This window comes from Musca autumnalis, unplaced genomic scaffold (genome assembly GCF_047663935.1).
Source record: "Musca autumnalis isolate F117 unplaced genomic scaffold, ASM4766393v1 scaffold_4, whole genome shotgun sequence".
NCBI lineage: Eukaryota > Metazoa > Arthropoda > Insecta > Diptera > Muscidae > Musca > Musca autumnalis.
Window position 1 is genome coordinate 85,569,095 of NW_027411977.1, and position 12,329 is coordinate 85,581,423.

General features: G+C 36.0%; 1 protein-coding gene across 14 annotated transcripts in view; it reads right to left on the reverse strand.

Annotated features, from left to right (window-relative positions):
* Spn (protein phosphatase 1 regulatory subunit spinophilin) overlaps positions 1–3,585 on the reverse strand; it is a 347,126-nt gene extending 343,541 nt beyond the window's left edge. For 9 of the 14 annotated variants that reach the window (XM_073982823.1, XM_073982817.1, XM_073982813.1 and 6 more), the window contains exon 1: positions 2,675–3,585. The gene's annotated coding sequence lies outside the window, so the exon portion shown is untranslated. The remainder of the gene's footprint in view (positions 1–2,674) is intronic. The other 5 variants (XM_073982798.1, XM_073982797.1, XM_073982801.1 and 2 more) reach the window with 5 other exon arrangements.
* Between the last annotated feature and the right edge of the window lie 8,744 nt (positions 3,586–12,329).

Here is a 12,329-nt window from a genome sequence, read left to right on the forward strand (position 1 = left end):
ATGACATACAAAGCGCACACTAAAAGAGGTTCACAAAATGGCCGTGGAGAACCATATCTCTTCATATACGAGCAGCATTGTGCTCGGTGGAAGACCACCTCCTAAATCCTGAAATAATAGACTCATGCCCAAAATGTGGCCAATCTCCGCACTTCACACGGCACCTCTTCGCGTGTCCTGCACATCCGACTGACCTGACACCGGAGTCACTTTGGACACATCCAGTTGAAGCAGCACGCTTCTTAGGACTGGATGTGGATGCTTGATGTCCACCTATTAATTTCATATTTCTTCTCTTTCTTTTCTATTTAAACCTGTAGGTGCTACAACAACAACAACCACGCCAATATGTTCTATTACTGAGAGAAGAGTTTCCTCCACCCGTGTTTGAAACGCTGGATAATCAACTACAGTCGATCTACTCTATAACGTAGCACTAGGGGACCAACGAATTACTACGTTAAAGAGAAAATTATTTTACTGGGCGCGCCTTCCCAGGTTGCGGATGGGAAGGGGGTCTCTGCGATGTGTGGGGTCGGAACTGACTGAGGGCAACTGAAATCCGCCCTGACTCCGCATGTCGTGGAAACATTGGGGGTCTTCGGACCCTTTTAACAATTGAAGATAGGTAGAAAAAATTAGAGGAATAAAGTTACGGTGAAGGGAGTTAATAGCCCAGTACCGGCGGCAAGCGTTGGTGAGACCCCAAGCCATGTGTCGTCGAGATCAAATGATTGCGATCCAGTTGTGTTAGGTGCCGATACCCTGGCACCTGTAGCTCTACATGTTACAAGTGCATAAAATTTAATCCGAAACATAGAATACGATCCGGTAATTAAAATGGAAAACGATTTAGCCACCAGGACTGGCGAAAACCAATCTACGGCTGATAGGACCGTAGTTATGGGCGGGGACTACCTACATAGGAACCTTAAAACATGATAGGCTAGATAGACAAACTAGGGAACTCCTCGACCAGCTGGACAGGCTTGTCCCGGAAGTACAAGGGACTTACTTCCATAGGAATTGCTACATAATATGACCCAAACTGATGATGGGCTGAACACCACGGTAATTCCGGCCAAGTCTACTAGGTAGGATAATCGTGGCTCTAACGAAAATAGTGTGGATCTTGATGCTCAACCGGAGGTAGGTCCGACACCGACTGGTCCTATGTTGGCACATGCCGACAAAAAGCTTCAAATACATACTGCCATTGAATCACTGGTAGTATCAGGTGTAAGCTGAGGTTCGTAAAGAAGTTTGAAGAAATTTACCCGCACGCACCTCGTCACGAGTTTCAGGTTTGTTTTTATTCACGTACACTGTAAATGAGAGAGAAGCAAATGCAAAAACAACTCAGTGGGCGCCCTCACTATACTTCTTTGTAAAGAAGCCCTTCTCTTCTCTACGGAGACCCCGGTGGCTAGCAAAAATGTAGAGTCGGCGAAGCCCACTTCCTCAGGCAAAGGGGTGGAGACGAAATCTGTCCGAAGCCGTAGCCGAGCCAAAAGGAGCTGAAAAAGGCTAATCAGTGCACCAAAACCAAATGATATCCCAAACCAACTGATAGCCCTAAGAGAGGTCGACTGGTGAAGTCCGATTCCTCCACCTTTCTAAAATTCTACTACTCCAGATGGCACAGAAATCGTAATGTATGCTGAGCTCATTAAATGCAGTCCTTTCATATGTAGAATATGAAAATATCCGCACTAAATCAACTGTCATGTCACACTGTTCACTTCATGGATTTAAAGGGAGCCTTTGAAAATATTGGTCGATGGTGTCCTGATTGCGAGTGGTTTTTGGTTAGGGTGAATCGGCTTATATCATGCCAGTCGGAACTGTCTAGTCAGCAAAACATTATGTTATATTATATTTTTGTAATCAGGACGAGAAGATCTACCTGTGGTAAAAATTTCACATTTTTCGACCAGCTGTTGGAATAATCTACCGGTATTGGATGAAGTTGCATTGGAACTTTCTTTTGAAGGCAAAAACTGGGGGACAATCCTGAACCCCTGTATGAGTTGAAAAAGGAACAAAACTTTTTTAAAACCCGTGAACCCCTTTCTATTCTCTCCTAAAGAATCCTATCTTCACATGTTGTTCTACGAAAAAAATTCCGGTCAAATAGCAGTACCACATCTCCCAAGAAAAAATTCCCATAACTACCTCAAACATATCTTCAACCGAAATAAATTCGAAAGAAAACTGAGAATTATAAAAATACCTTTAAGCCATACACCGAAAATCGGTTCTCTTCATAGACACAGTACACATATACAATTGGATAATACATACATATGTTTGTAATCGTTATCCTGTATACAAATTATATAAAATCCTGTATTTGATTTCCGGACTGGTTTGTTGGTCAACAGTGCGCAAACTCAAAAATGTAACGGGATTCATTAAACTATTTACATTTGTTGTTTTGCTTGTTTGGAGGCGCAAACATCATCCAGGAGAGGTTTACATACAAACATATGTATATCTATGGATGGATGGTTTATATATGGATATTGCGGTAAATACTACTGAACAACGAAAGCCACCTTCTTCAATGGCCTTTTTACACAAAATACCGATAGAGTATGAAAGAAGGAGAAGGAACATGAATAATCGGAATACAGAGATAGGGATAAAATGTAGATAATAGATATAGACTCACCTATGATAATCTCTTTGATAGGATATTTTATTTGCGTAAATGCATTCCAAAATTGATTTCTAATAATCCCATAAATTGTCGTTGCAGTTCTTTTTATCGTATTGACTGAAATCTGCAAAGGATGTCGAGAACACAAAACGTTATTGATTGCACTAGAACTTTTTCTTGGCAAAAGGAGTGGCGTTGTCTCCTTTAATTCCTTTTCTTTGCTATCTTCTCATAACAAATGTATATGCATGTAGTAGGTATATGATTAGTATATATTTCTTTAATTTCTTTTCACACTTTTATTCTATGTACTCATAGAAGATATTGGTTTGAATTTTGTACTTAATACCGGCTTTTGCATTTTATGTATTCCTGTATTCCATTCACCTTTTTTCTCAACTGCTGAAACTTTTCGCAAACGATGTCTACACTGAATTTTATCCAATCCAATTGGTTGGGAGCAAACTGCATTCATTCATTCATCCTTTGTTAACACTGTGCTTGGAGGTATATAGCTTTATTCAATTTCATGTACACACTAAGCAATTCTTTCTTATATTTTTTCTTTTTCCCATAAAATGGCTTTGCACAATCTACAGAACAATTGAATTAAATATAAATTTTAATTTGTTTTAATTTTTCATACCAAATACAAACTCCCTCCCCTTGGGTTTCACACAAAATACTCCAACTAAATATGAACAGGGAGGGTTGTTTTTTGATTTGCTTTTTGTTGTTAAACAGCTTTATTTTTAGCAATCGTACGATTTATTGTTGTTTCAATTAAATAATTCGTTTTGTTTTAACAATAGTTTGCTTTACACCTTCTGTATTAATTAATAAATAATTATTTTATTAACAAAAAATCTCCGACACAACAAACACGTCCATCTCGGTCAATTCAAAAATTTCAAATAATTCCATTCCATTTTTTACTCTCACTCTCCCAACTTTTCAGAGAGTAGAAGAGAGTGAGAGCAGTGTTGCTGCTACCTTCTTAGAACGTTTTCACACGATAAGGTTTGCCTGCTCAAAAATGCGTTGTCCGTTTTGGTTCTCATTCGTAAATTGTGTCAGTGTTGAAACAAAATGTGGAAGTGAACGAAAACGTACATAAAGTACCATACATACAACACTAGCATGTAAGATATTATCTACCTGTTTCATCATATTTTTTACAAATAAAGGTGTTCTTCAAAACATGACTTCTATGTACCTGTTAATAACAAAGGTATTTCCCTATTTCATAAAAATCTTTCTTGAAAAATTTACGCTGGTAACGCAGGTATCATCTTACCTTCAGGTGGTAAGAATTATTACATTATTTTTTACATGGCATGCGCGCATGAGGCAACAATTTTAACAACGCATACATTTTACCCAATTTTATGGGATTCACAAGAATTACTTTTTTAATTTTCAAATACAATACACACATAAACCTTTTTGGTACATTTATGTAAAACCGTACTTCTTTTTGTTCAAAAAGTACGCTTGTATAAAATGACTTCAAAAACGCAACACTAGATGTGAAAATTACGAATGAGAGTCAAAACGGAAACCACGTTTTTGAGCAGTCAAACCTTATCGTCTGAAAACGTTCTTATTGTATCATGATTGTACTGTAGATTCAGAGTTGCCACAAAATAAAATTTGAAGACAATTCACACGACACGATTCAGCGTTGCCACAAAATATAAATTTAAGACAATAAATTTTGGACACGATAGTGTAACAACGCCTACTATTTGTTTACTAGACGTTTACACAAGACAATTTTTGGCATAAGACGAGATTACCCACTAAAAATAAATTCTCGTATTGAGTGGATTTGTTTTAAATCCGGCATAAATCCTCGTATACAACTCTGTTTTTTGCAACATGTTGCTAGAAAATACAAAAAGTTGCAAGCTGGCACAAGAAAAAAGGTAGATGCATCGGTGAATCGCTATAACAAAAACAATTTAAATTTTAAAATTTGTAAACAAGGCGAAAAAATTAAATTTTCTTTGATATTCAAAGTTGATTTTAATCAGCTACGACTAATATCTACGATTTCTAAACGATAAAATTATTTTTTATTTGCTCATTAGTTAGCATTAGCGGCATAATTTGCTAACATTACAATATTAAACAATAAATTTGTAATTTGCCGTGTGGTTTTTGAGACGAATTCAATTTACAACAACTTCTTTTGACGTTTCAAATTCGATCAGATGGGCTGATGAATCTACCTTGGTAATTGTGCTATGAACAAAAATCAGATGACTGCCATTTAAATCCTCAAAAATGTATATCTAAATGCAATGAGATCTGTACTGGATTTATTAAATCCAGTTGAGGATTTATGGCTAGTCTAAATGAGCTATTACTATAATGGAAAATAATCGAAAAATAACAAACTAGTTATGAACTAATCTTTAACTAATTTATTTCCCCGCAGGGTATTTTTCGACAGTGACTATACTAATACAAATTATTCCAGTGAGAGCAATAAATTAGGATGTAATGCCCCGGTTACACTATTGAAGGTTAACCCACTTTGCTGGTTACACTTAGCATTTCAAGGATATAAACTGTCAGCTGATGTTTGTTTACGTATACATACAAAATAACTAATGAAGTCCGCTTTTTGCTCATATTGGCATATTTTACACACAGGGATACATTTTTGTATCATGGTATCAATCGTACTTTTTGTTAAAAAAAAGTGTCTAATGAAAAAAAAATAATTTTATGATTTCCAAATAACTTTAGATTTATTAACTCCATAAAATCTCATGCGACCAATCGTAAACGTGTAAAACACGACAAACTCTGTTGCAAAAACAGTTGCAACTTTTTGAGTAGAGTTGGATTTTTTTGCACAAATACCGAATACAACACTGTATTTTTGGTGGATTTGTGCCGGATTTAAAATAAACCCAGCCATGAGAGAATTTAATTTTTGTATGGCAAATCTGGTCAGATTTGAGAATATTAAGCAAATAAACCCTCATGAAGTGGGTTAACCCGGCAAAAAGCTGTAGTGTAACCGTGCTATTAGCTCCTTTCCATAGGAGAAAGTCTTAAATCACCGGCCTAAGGCCGGCTACATAAGAAAATAAAAAAAATAGTAAGCCGATAGCTTTAGTTGCCAGTGTTTTTTATATATATGATTTTATTGTAATTTGTAATTATAATAAACTTTTCAATAAATAAAATAATAAATGGGAGCAAGTAAGAAAAGCGTTAAGTTCCGTCGGGTCGAACTTTTTATACCCTCCACCACAAATTTCAGCCATTTCGGTGGATTAATGTGGCCACAACCATCAAAGTACCGAAAATCGGAAGGTACCGTTCTATGGGGGCTATATTATGGCGTGGACCTATACCTACAAATTTCTTGGGGAAAGTTTTATACCCCCAACGAACACTAAATACCAAATTTCATCCATTTCGGTGTGATAATGACGCTAAAACCTTCAAAATACCGAAAATCGGGAGATACCGTCCTATGGGGCTATATGAAGACGTGGACCTATATAAACATTTTATGATAGAAATGTTTCTTAGCCTCTGGAAACACAAAATTCAAAGTTACAACCGATTCTGTGGACAAATGGGACTAATACATTCAAAATATATTAAACTGATGCGTACTTTACATGGGGGCTATACCAAAACGTGGACCTATATAAACAAATTTTGGTAGAAATGTTTTTTGGCCTCTGGAGGCACAAAATGCCAAATTACAACCAATTCGGTGGTAAAATGGGACAAATATCTTAAAAATTCCTTTAAACGACGACGCGTCACGCGTCATTTTGTATGGGGGCTATAAGAAAAAGTGGACCTACATAGCCCGCTTTCAATACCAAAAGTCCTACATAGATATAATAGATTTTATCAAAATTTCATCCACCTACTTCAATCCGTTCGGACGCTAGAGTGATTTCCACAGACGGACAGTCGGACGGACATGGCTATATCGATGTAGAATTACACGCTGATCAAGAACATATATAGTTTGTGGGGTCTACAATGATTATTTCGAGTAGTTACAAACGGAATGACAAACTTAATATACCCCCATCCTATGGTGGAGGGTATAAAAATTACATTTTTAAGGAAAATTTTGTTCGCGTAGTGCGTAAATTCGACTTGTTCCAAATTTGTCTTACAATACAACCCTGATTTACAAAGTCTTATAGGCTGTTTAATCCAAGTGCATCTGATTTTCTTTCATCATCCTAAAGTTTTTTATGTTGCCTTCCCATCAGTAGTTCAGCTTTCGACACGGACTCCAACTCCACTCCATTAAAAATGTCCGTCTCGTGAATTACCGCAAAAATGTTCGAAACTTATGCCAAGTTTACACTAGCGCTCCAAAATCCACTGGATTTCACGAAATCCTGAAATACACCCCGGTGTTTACACTTAAGCTGAAAACAGATACAACGTTTGATTAAAGTTTTGCGTTGGGCGTCGAGAAAAAAACAACAACAACAGGGCGACGACGATACCAAAGTCCAGCGTTTATCTGTTTGCCGGCATATATTTCAAATGAATTTGAATTTTTCGGCATCATGCCCAACAGTGTAAAAACGGCCAAAACGACACAACTTTACCCAAACGTTGTATCTGTTTACAGCTTTATTTTTGTTGATTTCAAACATATCACAATGATCAAGGTAGATCCATATGCGCAGCTGATCGAACATGAATTTTCACAAGTTGTAAATTGAATTAATAATCAAAAATATAAAAATATAAACTTTATTTGGAAAATTATCGTAAAATTATCTATATATTGTATTAATTGTGTGTAGTACTAACATATGAAGAAGTAAAAAAATGATTTTATCGTTGAGACATCATAATAATAAATTTTGATAGATAAAAGTTGTGCTCAGAACCTGCATAATATTAGTACTTGCAGTAGTTTTCCCGTTTAGTGCTAAAAATGCGTTCCCGTACTCCGATGTAATGAAGAACTTTCTAAAAAAAAAAAAAAAAAAACGGAAGAGCAAACCGTAATTAAAGTAATTAGATCTCCAATTTCTAGCTTTAACAACTTTTTTCCCTGCACGAAAATTGATTGTCATTTACATACATACCACATCATATATCTGTTGATTATTATAAACATTAAATTTTTTATATTGTATTATTAATTTGTATTCAATTTACAAGTTGCTTTAACATTGGAGTAGCTATGATGTAATGAAGAATTTTTTCTAGCTTTAACCAGTTTTTATCACTGCGCGAAAACTTATTATCATTTGCATACCACATCATACATCTCTTAATGATCATTTCATAATTTAACTAATAACTTATACGATATACTTATTATCAATCTGTTGCTTTAAAATTGGAGTAGCTATGACGTAATGAAGAATTTAAAAAAAAAAATTAAAGAATATAATTGTAACCAAAATAATTAGATCTCCAATTTCTAGGTTTAAGATGAATTATATATATGAAATTGTTTTTAGAGTAGCTATGATATCTAGGTGGATTCTTTGTAATTATATAAATTGGCCTCAAAATTGGCTTCAATTGCAAAGCAAATAAATAAATAAATAAATGCAAGATGCAAAACTTGCACTTCTCTTTAAACAAAAATAGCGCCGAATAACACCTTCTTCTCCTGTTTTCCGCCATACATGGCCTAGTAGAAACTAGCAGCAAGTATTTTCATTGGCATATTATATTATAGCTGATACGTTGATTTTGACATTTATGCAATTTCCGTCATTTTTCCGTTCCCGTATTTTTAAGAAATTTGTATGGGGAAGCAATTTTTGACAATTCGCTCTTTTTCCAAAAATTACCATTAAAAAGTACGGGAACACAATGAAAAATAGCATTGAAACAAAGTAATTTAATATTTTTTTCACATTGTTTACAAATTTTTATACTAAAATTGTTTGTTGCAGCAATTGACCATCTACCTTGTTTATTGTGATACGTGAAAAGTGTTGCAACCTTTGGTACTTTTTTAGGCAAAACAGGGTTGTATATCATATGTACTGTGATTTCAATGTTAATTTCGCTGAAATCACGAAATGAGATGATTTCATTTTTGTATGCGAAATCATGATAAATTTAGCTTGATTCCGCGCGAAATCACTAAACGCCTTCGAAATCACGAAACGACGCCGAGTGTAAACTAAGCATTAAGTTGTTATTTCTTTATTTTATAACAAATTCTTCAAAATGTATACACTATTGTTTATCTTTTGGAGATATGCGTAGGGATCAACCAACTGTATTTTTCTGTAGGGATCTCTACAGCAACTGCTTATAAAATGTATCGAACGGAGTGCATTTTTCATAAGTCTGTTGGACTACATCGAAAGATGTTGTGAAATCATAACTCCAATTGCACAACTTCCAAAATTTTTTCCTGGGGTGCGCTGAGCGTTGCGTTACAACAACCACATGAAACTTCAAGAACAAACTTGGCATCACTTACCAAGTACTACCTAATTCAAATGCTGCCTAATTCAATTGAATTAGGTAATACTCGGCCATTAGTCTTTTACATGAAACTGAGCGTGAAAAGGCAGCGTATTTCATTGTGTTTCTACCTTAATTTACTAACACACATACACTCCGGTTCATCTGATTAGAACCAACCTGATTGAATTTACAAATACCATAGTCCCAATTTACATTGGGCGAGTTTACTTGCGGCAATTGTCATTTTGTAGGAGAGAGAGGTGAGGCATATGGTAACCCTTTGCCTCTCAGCACCCTCTCTCACCTACAAACTGACAATTGCCGCAAGTAAACTCGCCTAATGTAAATTGGGACATATATCTCATGGTAGGAGAGGAACTATTAAGCCCTATATACATCCAACGTTTGAGTAAAGTTTTGTCTCATTTCTGGTACAAGAATAAAGATAAGTTGAAACTTGGCATCTACCAGGAACTACACAAAACTTTACTCAAACGTTGGATGTGTTTAGAGCATTAAGGTAGAAACAAAATGAAATACGCCGCCTTCTCAGGCTCAGCTTCAGGTAGTACTTGACCTTTAATCCTTTACATAAAACTGAGCGTGAAAAAAGCGGCGTATTTCTACCTTTAGTTGATCTGTTCCAGTACTGCAAGAATCTACTAATTTTTACTATTTTTTCGATACTATAAAGGAAAAAATGTTGTCGTAGTAAAAAATAGTAGCTTCTTGCAGGTTCTGGAAGAGAGCATGCTAGTCCCAATTTACATTAGGCGAGTTTACTTGCGGCAATTGTCAGTTTGTAGGTGAGAGACGGTGCTGAGAGGCAAAGGGTTACCATATGCCTCACCTCTCTCTCCTACAAAATGACAATTGCCGCAAGTAAACTCGCCCAATGTAAATTGGGACTTATATATTTGTGAACATCATGGTACAATACTACAGGTAGCATTATCATGCCAGCTGATGGTAGCATAAGCTTCGTTCCCGTACTTTTTAATAGTAAAACTCGTAAAAAAGAGAACTGTAAAAAATGTTTTCACACACAAAAGTTTTTTGAAATAGTTCGGGAAAGGAAAAATGGAAAATACGTCAAAAAACTGCAACAAATGTCAAAGTCGGCGTATCAGCCAATCAGACGCCGGCAACCATGTTACTATTTTTTACACGCTCAAATTTGTCGAGTAAAAAATTTTTAAAGAGAGCGCCATTCAGCGCCATTTTTGTTTAAAGAGAAGTGAACATTTTACCACTTTTTAGCTTCGTTCCAGAACCAAAAAGTTTTTACACATTTAACAAATTTTGAAAATTTTTCCCCGAAATGCGTTCCCGTACACCAAAAAAGTTGCAAAATGTTCACTTCTCTTTGAACAAAAATGGCGCTGAATGGCATTCTCTTTAGAAACTTTTTACACGACAAATTTGAGCGAGCAAAAATGTGCAACATGTTTGCCGGCTTCCGATTCGCTGACACGCCGACTTTGATATTTGTTCAAGATTTTTTGACGTTTCTGCCATTTTTCCGTTCCCGTACATTTTGGAAAAATGTGTGCGTTGAACTCATTTTTGACAGTTTTCTCTTTTGAACATTTTACCATTAAAAAAGTACTGGAACGAAGCTTTTGTGTACGGGACATGGTACAATTAGAAAGCTAGATGCCTCAGACCAGCTGATCGAATCTAAAACGTCAAAAAACTATGAATTCGCCATGAAAAATCAAAACAAAAAACCATATGATTCTGTAAGTAAGAGACCATTTGGCGAAAATTTTGACAGTTTACATTACAAAAAAAGTTGCTTTGTTGTAGCAATTCGCCGATGCATCTACCTTTCTTATTGTACCATGGACATTTGGAACCCATTGGGATAGTTAAATCCGGCAATATATAAACCCAGACACTGGGACCACCGTGGTGCAATGGTTAGCACGTCCGCCTTGTACTCAGAAGGTCTGCGGTTCGTATCCCAGGCCAAGCAACATCAAAATTTTCAACGGTGGCAAAATTCCCCCTCGGTAATGGTGGCGACATTTCCTGAGTATTTCAGCCATGAACAACTTCTCTACAAGTGGTGTCGTAAGACACGCCGTTCGGACTCGGCAATAAAAAGTAGGTCCCATATCATTGAGCCGATATGAATCGGCGTGCACTCATTGTTATGAGAGAAGTCTCCCTTGTCCCTTCGGGGATGTTGTGGGAACATATGTATATATAAACCCAGCAAAAAGTCTGCATCCGTGGATGCAGTTCAATCAGTACAAGTCAGCAGTACATTTGCGGCTGGAATACATCGTTTCTTATGAATTCACTTATGAATTTTACAAGAGCGCGCGCAGCGAGGATACACTCCATTTTGGTTCCACAGTTGGGATGCAGTCCATATTCGATCCTATCACTGCACTTGATGCAGTGTTTTGGATTGCATTTAAATGCAGTCTAAAGATGCTATAAAAATGCAAGCCATTGAAAAATATCCCAGAATAAATAAAATGCATTTATTATTTGTTTAAAACAATAATATTAAGAACTTTATTACATAAACACAAATAATCCGTTAAATTTAATCGTGACCGAGTTTACTTCCTCTGCCCTGCATTTTATGCCATCGCTTGCTTCATCATCCAAAGGGTTTTTATACATATTGTCCTCCCACTCCAGCTCACAGATTTCGAAATTTACTCCAACTCCAATCCAAAACTAATTTCCGTCTTTATACCCCGTTTATATATAACCGGATTTAACAAACCGACTGGGTTTTAACTGTCAATTCCATTGCTTATATTTCAAACAAATCCTTATAAAGAAGGTTAACCCTGCAAAAAGCTCTAATATAAACAGCATATTAGTTTGTATTTCTTTATTTTTTTAACAAATTCTTAGAACTTTAGACACTCTTTATATATGTCTGTTCCAGAACGTACAAGAAGCTACTATTTTTTACTACAATAACATTTTTTCCTTTATGTTATCGGCAAAAATTGTAAAAATTAGTAGATTCTTGCAGTTTTGGAACAGACCGTATATTTAAAAAATACTGCAACGTCTTTTGTAGGGATCAGCAAATTGGCTTGTGCCTGCAGGGATCTTTAAGCGAGGACTTCTAAAATGTATCGAACGGAGTGCATTTTTCATAACTCCGTGTGGACTGTATCGAAGGATTTTGTGAAATCATAACTCCACATGCACAACTTCCAAATATTTTTGCTGGGCTATAGCT